Consider the following 11,815-nt stretch of genomic DNA (forward strand, 5'->3'; position numbering starts at 1 on the left):
CTTTGCATAGTCAATGAAGCACAGATAGACATTCTTCTGGTATTCTCTGCTTTCTGCCAAGATCCATCTTACATTAGCTATAATATCTTTAGTACCATGACCTCTTCTTAATCCACCCTGCACATCAGGCAGTTCTCTGTTAACATATTGTTCCAAACGTTTTTGCATAATTTTCAGCAGAATCTTGCTTGCATATGATATCAATGATAATGATCGATAATTTCCACACTCTGTTGGGTCACCTTTCTTCTGAATGGGAGCAAATATCGATCTCTTCCAATCAGTTGGCCAGCTGGCTGTCCTCCAGATTTCCTGGCACAACTTAGTAAGCACATCCAGGGCAGCGTCTGATTGTTGAAATACATCAATTGGTATGCAGTCAACTCCTGGAGCCTTGTTTTTTGCCAATTCCTTCACAGCAACTTGAACTTCCTCCTTTATCACCATAGGTTCTTGCTTATATGTTATTTCATGAAATTGCTCTGTGTCAGCCAATTCCTTCTGATACAGTGACTCTGTGTACTCCTTCCATCTTCTTTTTTTACTTACTGGATCATTCACCATTCTACCAAACTATCTTTAAGTATTGTCACCTGTGGCTTGAATTTGCTTTTCAAGTCCTTCAGCTTAAGAAATGCTGAGTCCGGCCCTTTTGATTTTCTGACTCTAGCTCTCTGCACATTTCATTACAGTATCTTGCTTTGTCATCCTGAGCTGCCTTTTGAAATTTTCTAATCAGCTCTTTGCTTTCTTGATTTCTTCCTTTAGCTTTGGCTTCTTGGCGCTCTCTAATGCAAGCAATACTCAGAGTCTCATGTGACATCCATCTTGGTCTTTTCTTCTTCTTTAGCCTTTGTAATGATCTTTTTTCATTCTTCATGGACGATTTTCTTGATATCCTCCCAGAGCTCATTTGGTCTACGCTCATTGGTGTTCAAGGCCTCAAACCTGTTCATGAGATGATTTTGAAATCAAGTGGGACAGACTTAAGGTCAAATCTTGGTTCCAGTGGACTTGACTTAATTTTACTCAACTTCAGCTTGAATTCGCTTATGAGTAGTTGGTGGTCTGTCCCACAATCAGCACCTGGCCTGGTTTTCACTGCTGATATTGAGCTTCTCCAGTGAATCTTTCCACAGATGTAATCGATTTGATTCCTATGCATACCATCAGGTGAAATCCATGTCTATAGGCTGTGTTTAAGTTTTTTATAAAAGGTATTTACAATGAGTAAATCACTGAATCTGCAGAACTCTTTCATTCTATCTTCAGCCTCATATCTCTCACCAAGCCCATAAATATATAATATAACATCAACAATATGGGTTTCTAAGAGTAACATAAATATATAATTTAAAAAGGATCTAGTATCTTTGATGGCACATTTAAAAAACCATAATTAGTAGTTGTTAAGATTATTAGACTGCATTTCACTGTCAAAAAGGAAAGGAGTTCTGTAGAACATTGCACTAGAAGAGTGTTATCAATTTTCATTCTTTAGGACACCATAATATCATCAAGATACTGTTTATTTTGCAGGTAATTATATTAATGAGCCCATGAAATTATGCAATAAAGGGAAGAATTAAAGAAATATTGAAATAAAATAAACTGCTAGTAGACATGTAAGATTTAAATCTAAGCAACAGATAATTAAAATCTAACTGGTTTTGTAAAGATGTATGTTTCCTAACATTCCTTAAAATATCTAAGGTTGACTGATTTGACTCTTTTCTGTCTTCTGCATATTTCTGTTTTGCATTAATTTTGGGTCTTGTTTTAAAATAGTTGATGATGTTTCTGGTTTTACTATATTTAGAGTGTTTTGATGGAAGACTATAATTTTCCGTGGTTTCCTTTTAAATTTTGGGAGATTGTTTTTGGTTTTTGTGATTTTTGTTTCTTTTTAAAAAGAGCAATAAAATTTACCCCCAGATCTCCCCACAACTCTTCATGTTTAACTGACCAATTTTGGACCAAATTCAAACATTCCATAAAGAATGAAATTACTTTTAAAATACTGGACAATTGTCTGGAGATGGTGGTAGGTAAGATTCCTTTGATGTACAACTTGCTGTGATGGAGCACTTGTTCCCTGAGCCAAATAAAGACTCTGATAGAAAAGAGAAAGATGGATAGAAGGGAATCAGTCATATTTCCTAAGAGGTAGACATCTAAATTATCTGATAAACTCTTTTTTATATTGTCTAAGCTTTTATTTATACTAAACCTCATTTAAAAAATAATTTTAAGGAATAAAGAGGAAACCTGTGAAAACTACATGTGACACATTTTAGCCTAGTTGACCATTAAACATATAATTAATTTGGATTACAGCCATGACAAGCTGTTTTAAGAAGAAGAAAGAGAGGGGGAAAGCTTTTATGAAACACTCGTCTAAGAATAGAAATATGCATTTCTTTTATATGTAAGTAATACATATTATAGCACTTTCTTTAAGAACTCTGCAAGAAGTTAAATTCACTTGCGTGAGTACAGCCCAACACAATGCTCCTCTTTTAGTTATTTGCACTAGCTCTTGCATATAAAAATAGCTTGCTTTTAGGTCATCTACAGACAAGGAATTTCTGAGTCTTTTTAAGGAAAGGCTGATCGTTTTTTCATTCTGCTGTGGTAGAACTCTTTACAAAGACACATTCAATTACATATGTCCAATGCATTACTAAATTTAAACTCAATGAATGGAAAATATTTTTCTGACTTCAAAAATGTGACTAAACTTTTGAATTAAAAGATTTCATATTTAATTTCAACAGCAGTTAAAAATGATACCTATAAATATGCTTTTTACTTTCATGGTGGTCCTAAATTATTATTATTATAAAGAAAATAACAATTATTATTCTACATTCATGTATAAGAAGATATACATAGAACCATTGGGATTTTTATCCTATATATAAAAATATTGCAGTATTAAAAATATTGCAATAGTCAACACACAATCACATTATGACAAATACCACTATTCTGTGGTTTGTGGTTTTTTTAAGTCTTCAATGAACATTCTAAGTAAAATATGCTTTACTTTAACCTATGTCTTCTCGTCAGAGAATAGCTTCAGGAGTTTCACTTGAACATTTTTACCATTACAGTACAGAAGGGATTCTGGAAGCAATTCATTTATCCAACATCAAGGATTCTTTTGTTACCCTTGAGATGAAACCAACTCTTACTGAACTCTACCTAGCAATTTTTTAGAAGTTATAAATTATACAGAAGATTGTCCATCTTTCTCTCCCAGAGCATCTAGTGGATTCAAACTGCCCATGTTTGAACTGGCAAGAGAACTTCTTACTTACCAGGCTACCAAGGACTAGATAAATACAAATGTATTCTTAGACTTTTTAAGCCATTTTAAAAACTCATCTGACCCAAGGTTTTGATACCAGGAATTCACTATGACCCTTTAACTGGGAGTTCTGGTGGTTTAGTGATAGAGAGTTGGGCTACTATCCTGAAAGCATGCCATTCAAATCCACAAGCTACTCCGTGAGAGAAAGATGGACACTTCCTTACTATGAGATTTATATCCTCTGAAATCCTACTGGAAGATTAGCTCTGAGTTGGTTCTAACTCCCTCCACAGCACATAACAACAATCACAATATAATGTAGCGAAGACTTCGGAATATTTGATATCTCCTAGAATCTTTGTCATCTCAAAGATTCTATTAAATAGTTCACAAAATATGTGAGCATACCCCCGTTTTCCTAGTGGACAGTTATCCTGTAAAGTGATCGTTTAAAATAATCGAGTTAGTTTCAACTACTGTTGACCTTGTGTGTGTCCAACTAGAACTGTTTTGTATAGATTTTGATGCACAAATTTTGAAAGTAGGTCAATAGTCTTTTTCTGTGAAGTGTCATCTAGTGAATTGAGCTACCAATATTTTTGGTTAACAGCAGTCGAAGACATTAACTTTACTGCCTAGCAATTACTGAATGTCTGTACCTCTTATTTAAAGATTTATAGAATCACTACTCCTAAGATGACAAATTTCTCTTCAAAAATTACATTAGTATGAAAATGAAACCAAGTATAAAGACTATGGCCATTACCATAGATCAGTGGAAGTCAGTACTCCCTGGTCTTTATGTTCATTTTGATGCTTATTGTTATAATTAGCACATTGCCCCATGAGATTGTTGTTGTTGTTAGGTGCCATCAAGTCAACTAAGACTAATTGTGACCCTATAAACAAAAGATCTGAACCTGGTTCTATCCTGTGCCATCCTCACACTTCCTGACACACAAGTACCCATTGTAACAATCACTGTGTGTCAATCTACCTGGTTGAAGGTCTTCCTCTCCTTCACTGACCCACCACCCTTCCTAGCATATCATGTCTCTTTCCAAGGAATAGCCCCTTCCAGCAACATGATCAAAGTATTTGAGGCAAAGCGTCATCATTCTTGCCTTGAAAAAGCACTCCAGCTGCACCTTCTCTGACACATTTGTTTGCTCTTTGGCCATACATGGGATGTTCAGTGCTCTTTTCCATAGTTCAAAGACATCAATTCTTCTGTTACCCTTTTTCTTTCTCTAGCTCTTGGTGGAAAATTAGCTTACAGAAGTCACAATTATTTATCTCAATATTGTCAGTAATCCTTTAACAACTTTTTTCTTTTTCATATAATCAAAGAAGAAATCTATAGGCCTCTTAAACAAATACACCCAGTTGGTGATTTTTTTTTACTTTCATGAAATAAATTGTTTTGGGTACAACCATCTCTCTAAATTTTTTGATATCTTCCTCACTGAGAGAAACTCTCTTCAAATTTTCAATTCCCCTGGGTCATTAAACTTAGATGTTTCAGTACGTCATTAATATTGGATGTAGGTATCATTATCAATTAATCATATTTTATTCACATACAACAACAAATTAGAGCAATTTCACTTACTCCTAAACATATTTTAATGACTTCAAGATCCATTCCAAGACAAATCTCATAGACATTGCTTGTTATGTAGGACCTAAAAACAAGAGTAGCAGCATATTGGGGTTTATTCTTTTCATTAATATTATGGTTTTTATCTGGAAGTAGACAACTTCTACAGAACAGAGTTTAAAATTGTTATTCAGAGAGTCTCCATGGGTCATGTTTGACTAAATGGCACCTAACAACAACACCACCAAACAACTTCTTGATCTAGGAGTTCAGATGAGAGGTATAAAAAACCTTATGGGGAGCTCTGGTGGCCTAGTGGCAAGGAGCTGCAACTACAATCCCAGAGGCACCCAGTTCGAATCCACCAGATGCTCTGTCAGGAAAAGGAGGGACAATCTCCTCCTGTACCAGTCAGATCTGATTTGATGGTACACTCACACAAAAATTAAAAAAAAAATAAAATATAAACAACCTTAATAAGACTACATAGCAGGAGAAGGAGATTAATAAACTCTGAAAATCCTCCAGAGGATCAGCTATGGGTTGGTTCTGACTCTACAGTACCCAACAACAACAATGGCAATATAAGTAATGAGAAAATTGTACCAGTCCAATAAGTCTCTGCATGATCTTCATGTTAGAAGAGATTTCTTCCTTCTGGTCAGGAAGAGGGAAAGACTCCAGAGGCTTAATGCACTAAGGAGAAGTAATGGTTTAAAGTTTTCAGATGGCATAAACTATTCCTAATCTACATCTCAGGAGCCACATCTTTTCCAATAGGGCTTGTTTTAGTATTGTATAAGTCTTGCAATAATAGATTAAACATTTTCTTTATACTACCATCATCAGTTGCTGTACTAGAAAGAGTTGATTGACACTAAAAAAATTTTAGGAAGTGCATATCTTCATATCTTTTCAAACTATATGCAGGCTGGGCTCTATGAGGAGAAACGTGGCACAAAGATTGGAGATACACTCATCAGCATTCTGTTATTCAGATGACACAACCCTGCTTCCTGAAACTGAGGAAGACCTGAAGCACTTGCTGCAGAAAGTCAAGGACTACAACCTTCAATACAGATTGAAGCTCAACATCAAGCAAACAAAGATTTTCACCACTTGGCCGATTGGCAGCATCGTGATGGATGGTGAAGAGATTGAGATTGCAAGCAGCGTTAGTTTGCTTGGCTCTACAATAAACACTCTTGACACCAGCATCCAGGAAATTAAAATATGTATTATGTTGAGAAGTGTGCTCTCAGGGACCTCTCCAAATTACTAAAGAGCAACAATGTCAATCTGGAAACTAAGATGTGCCTGATATAGGCCAAGGTGTTTGCAATCACTTGCTATGCATCAATGATTAGGGATGATAGAAGGAGAACTGATGTCTTTGAGCTGTGGTGTTGGAGAACAAACAGGTTCGTTCTGGAGAGGGTTAAGCCAGGATGATCCTTGGAGGCAAGGATTCTGAATCTTCATCTGACATACTATGGACATGTTGAAAAAAGGGACCAGTTCTCGGAAAGGGATGCCACCCTTGGTAGCGTGGAGGGACAATGCAGGAGGGGAAGACCCTCAATGAGATGGATTTATTCAATGACTAGCGTAATGGGGGACAGGCTTGTCAGAGACAATCAGATTGATATAGGATAGAGCAGGGTTTGGGGATATTGTACATAGGACTGTTAAGAGTCTCAGGCAAGTTGATGGCAACAACAACAACAACAACAACTATCACCACATGAACAGGAGTCAATGGTAAAGGAGGAGGGAGTAGAAGCTGCATTGAAGGCATTGTCCAAAAATAAGGTCCTAGGAATCGATGGGATACTAATTGACTTGTTTCAATTAAGAGATGCAGCCTTGAACAGATTTACCAGTCTATGCCAGGGAATTTGAAGGATGGCTGTTTGGCCAAAAGATTGGAACAGATCCATATTTGTTCCCATTCCAAAGAAAGATGATCCAACTGAATGTGAATATTATTGAACATTTATATCAGAGGCAAGCAAAATACTGCTAAAATCATTCAAAAACAGCTGGAACACTATATATATAAGGAATTGTCAGAAGTTCAAGCAGGTTTTAAAAGAGGTCATGGCACCAGGGATATCATTGCTTATGTCAGATGGATCCGGGTAGAAAGCAAGGAATAACAGAAGAATGTCAATTTGTGTTTTATTGACTTCGCAAAGGCATTTGACTGTGTGGATCATGACAAGTTGAGAAGAACAGGAATTCCAGAGCACTTGATTGTTCTCTTGTGGAACCTGGACCAAGAGGCTGTTGTGCAAACAGAGCAGGAGAACACTGCAGGGTTTGGAAATGGGAAAGTAATATGCAAGGGTTGTATTTTCTCTCCAAATCTTTTAAATCTGTATCCTGAGCAAATTAACCAAGAAACTGGCCTCTATGAGGAGGAGTGTGGCATCAGGAATGGAAGGACACTCATTAATAATTTGTGTTTTGCAGATGACACAACATTGCTTGCTAAAAGTAAGGAGGGCTTGGAACATTTGTGTAGAAGATCAAGGAATGCAGGCTTCAGTATGAATTGCATCTCAATGTGAGGAAAATGAAGATTATTTCCATTGGACTGATCTTTATGGATCATGGATCTTATCACTGGTAGCATCATGATGCATGGAAAGGAAATTAAAACTGTCAACAGCTTCATCTTCCTTGAGTCCAAAACTAACACCCTTGGTGTGAGTAGTAAGGAAACGGGTCATATTGTACTGGGAAAGTCTGCTGTTAGGGACCTCTCCAAATTATTGAGTCATAATTCTGTCAGTTTGAGGACTAAGGTGTATCTGATTCAGGACTTTGTCTTTCTGATCACTTGCTATGAAACTGAGAGGTTGACAATTAATAAGTATGACAGAAAAAGAATTAGCTCCTTTGAACTATGGTGTTAGAGAGGACCACTCCATGGACAGCCAAAAGAACAAACACTATGTCTTGGAGAGGGTGAAGTCTGAGTGCTCTTTGGAGGCAAGAATGCTGAGGCTGAGGCTCACACACTTTGAACTGCTAGAAGGTGCTGTTCCTTGGAGAGGGTGCTTGGAAGGGTGGAGGGTTGATGAAGGAGAGGAAGATCCTCAACCAGATGAATTGGCAGAGTGACTGCCACAATGGACTTTTGTGTGTCAGAAAGATTGAGGATGGCACAGGAGAGGGCAGGGTTAAGACTTTATGCTCCTAAGGTCACTATGAGTAGTACTCAACTCGAAAACACCTAACAACAATCAAAACAGTAGTATGCAGTTAATTATTTCATTTTACTTGGATTCATAATCAACATTAATTGAAAGCAATAGCCAATAAAACAAAAGTTGTACTGCATTGAAAATATATGGTGTCAAAAACCTCTTTGAACTGCTGAAGAGAAAATGCATTAAATTAACTAAAAGTGCAACCGACCCAAGTCATGACATTTTCAAATTTTTTATATGCAGATGAAAAGTTGGAAAATTATTTGGTAAAATGGAAGAAGAATTGATACATTTGGACTGTGATGTTGCACATTTGTCTTGAAAGACGTGAAATTTATGTGTTTCTAATATGCAGGGCTCTTTGAGAGTCACATACTTTGAGCATGTTGTCTGGATTAGCCAATCCCTGGAAAAATATCACATTTAAAAATGGACAGAATCAGAGGAGAAAGTTTCTCAAAGATATTGAATAGTACAATGACTAGAACAAAGGAATTAAGCCCAAGAGAAACCATGAAGATATCATAGAAAGAACTTATTTTATTATACTGTTGAGTTTATTATACTGTTGAGTTATACCCAAATCAACAGTACCTAAAAACAATGTGAACAACTAATTTACAATTGTTCTTTGTTGTAATTAAGTAGCCCCTGACTCATGATGACTTTAAGTACTATTGTTGTTCTATACCATAGAGTCTGAACTGACCCATAGCTGATCCTCCAGCGGTTTTTCAGAGGAAGTTAAGTACATGGGAGGAGATCGCCCTTCCTTCTCTCACGGAGAAGCTGGTGGATTAGAACAGTGGGCATTTGGGATTGCAGTGCAGTTTCTTACCACTAGGCCACCAGTGCTCTTTCCCCACTTTATGTATATGTTGTTGTTAATATATGCTGTGGAGTCGCTTGCCACTCATAGCGACCCTATGTACACCAGCCCTAAGCTCTAATCTGTCCTGTGTCAATCTCACTGTCTCCGACACACCCATCCCGGTTACCCCAGTCACGGAATCAATCCACCTCAAAGAGGGCCTTCCCCTCCTGCGCTGTACCCTCCACCCTACCAAGCACGATGTCCCTCTCCAAGGACCTGTCCCTCCTTTCAACATGTCCAAAATATGTTAGACAAAGCCTCAGAATCCTTGCCTCCAGGGAGCCGCTCAGTTTAACCATTTCCAGGATGAATCTGTTTGTTTTCCTAGCAAACCATGGTACCCTCAATACGCTTCTCCAGCACCACAGCTCAAAAGCATCAATTCTCGTTCTATCCTCCTTAGTCACTGTCCAACTCTCTGATACACAACAAGTGATTGCAAAGGCCTTGGCCTGTATCAGACGCACGCACCTTAGTCTCCAGAGAGATTCCATTGCTCTTCAGTACTCTGGAGAGGTTCCTAACAGCAGACTTTCCCATGGCAATACATCTTTTAATTTCCTGGCCACTGGTGCCTAGAGTGTTGACTTTGGAGCCAAGCAAACTAAAGTTGTGAACAGTTTCAATCTCTTCACCATCCATCCTGATGGTGTCAATTGGTCCAGTGGTGAGAGTCTTTGAATTCTTGACATTGAGCCTCAATCCATATTGGAGGCTGCACTCCTTGAACCTCTGCAGCAAGCACTTCAGTTCTTCCTCAGTTTCAGCAAGCAGGGTTGTGTCATCTGAATAAAGCAGATTATTGATGAATCTTCCACTATCCTGACACCACACTTCTCATCATAGAGCCCAGCCTCCCAGACGATCTGTTCTGCATACAGGTTGAAAAGGTATAGAGACAGGACATGTCCCTGGCATACACCCTTCCCAATTTTGAACCATGCAGTGTTCCCTTGCTATGTTCTGACGACTGCCTCCTGGTCCAAGTATAGGTTTCGCATTAGAACAATCAAGTGTTCTGGGATTCCTATTCTTCTCAGAGTCAGCCACAGTTTGTTATGATCCACACAGTCAAACGCCTTTGCATAATAAATGAAACACAGATATAAATTCCTCTGGTATTCTCTGCTTTCAGCTAAGATCCATCTAACATTAGCTACAATATATACAACAAATTATTTCCAGACCCTTTATTATCTTTTCATCGTTAATATTGTCTCTGTTGTTGAAAATATTAAGCAGTCTCTTCAAATCAAAATGTTTCACCTTCCAGAATTTTATCACACTATGTTATTTTATGATCCTTGAGCTTTTATGGGATAATTTTTGAAGATAGATGTGGTTTTAAATATTTATTGTTCAAAATAGCTTTTAAAGCCACTGAGTTTGACTTTACCATGTAAATGGGCAGGAATGTTCTAATTGAGTTGTGTTAGCCTATCCACAAGGGAATTGGCTAGTTTCACTATTAAATTGAGTGCACCCAGCTACAATATTGGAGAATTGCAACACCACCAAAGAATAAGCAAGAGAATGCATCAGGTCCTTCAGGGCACCAGCCAGACCAGGGCCTATGAGAGCGGCACCTATAGCAGCAAGTAGCAAAGAACCACGGACTTGACATAAAATAGAGTTTACCTTGGGACATCTGTGGAACCAGAGCGAACAGCCTTTTGTCCATGTTTGTCATAGGACTCAGGTGTGAGTAACCATAATTGATAGGATTAAAATCTTAAAGCCACAAAACTTTTAGGCTGCAGAACTGAGGCCTGAGTTGCCTGTGAGTACATTTTGGAAGCTGTACTGAGTATGTGATTGTATTCTGCAAAGAACCTAAATGATAGCCTTTAGGTTTCCCTAATATGGTTGTTTGTCTATGAATTATTGCAACAGACTTTAGGCCCAGTAAAAAGAGAGAGAGAGAGAGAGAGAGAGAGAGAGAGAGAGAGATTCCTGTTGGGATGAGTAGAAAGTTGGTGGGAGTAGGGGGGACAGTTCTTATCACATGGGAACTGGTTTTGTGTTGTTGATATTGTTAATGGAGACAGTTCTTCTTTGTGGTTTTACTAAAGATCAACTACAGCCATCCCCACACAGCGTTTACTCTTTTTATAGTAGATCACAAACTCTTTCTTCTGGTCCTTAGTCAAGAAGCTCTACTGAAATTTGTGTGCCATAGGTCATTACATGTTAAACAGTACCATAGTAACTCATAAACCACCAAATGCAACAAAGTGACAGATTCTACAATCACTTTATTATACTTTTCCACAATATTCGGCATCATAACTCTTACATAAGAAAGAATATGTTGTTTTAGGGGTGATGAAGTCAAGTATAACCCTATAAATAACAGATCTGAACCCTGTTCTATCCTGTGCCATCCTCATAATTTGACATACTCAAACCCATTGCAGAAGCCACTTATCAGTCATCTGACTGAAAGTCTTTCTCTTTTTCTCTGTTCCTCAACTTGCTAAGCATGATATCTTTCTCTAATGAATAGATTCTGCTAACAAAATGCCCAAAACATGTGAGACGAAGTTTCAACATCTGTCTCCAAGAAGCACAGCAATCAGGCTGCACCTTCTCCATGTCGTATTTGTTTGTTCGTTTGACAGTCTATTGGATATTTACTACGCATCTCCAACACCACAGCTGAAATACATTAATTCTTATTCTGTAATTCTTATTTATTGTCCAATTCTCAGATGCACAATGGGTGATTGAAAAGACCACGGACTGAACCAAGCATATTTTAGTTATCACACTGATAATGCTCCTCCATAGTTTGGACAGGACTGAGA

The sequence above is a fragment of the Elephantulus edwardii genome, unplaced genomic scaffold (genome assembly GCF_000299155.1).
Source record: "Elephantulus edwardii isolate Elephantulus edwardi_28Jun2011 unplaced genomic scaffold, EleEdw1.0 scaffold00107, whole genome shotgun sequence".
Classification (NCBI taxonomy): Eukaryota; Metazoa; Chordata; class Mammalia; order Macroscelidea; family Macroscelididae; genus Elephantulus; species Elephantulus edwardii.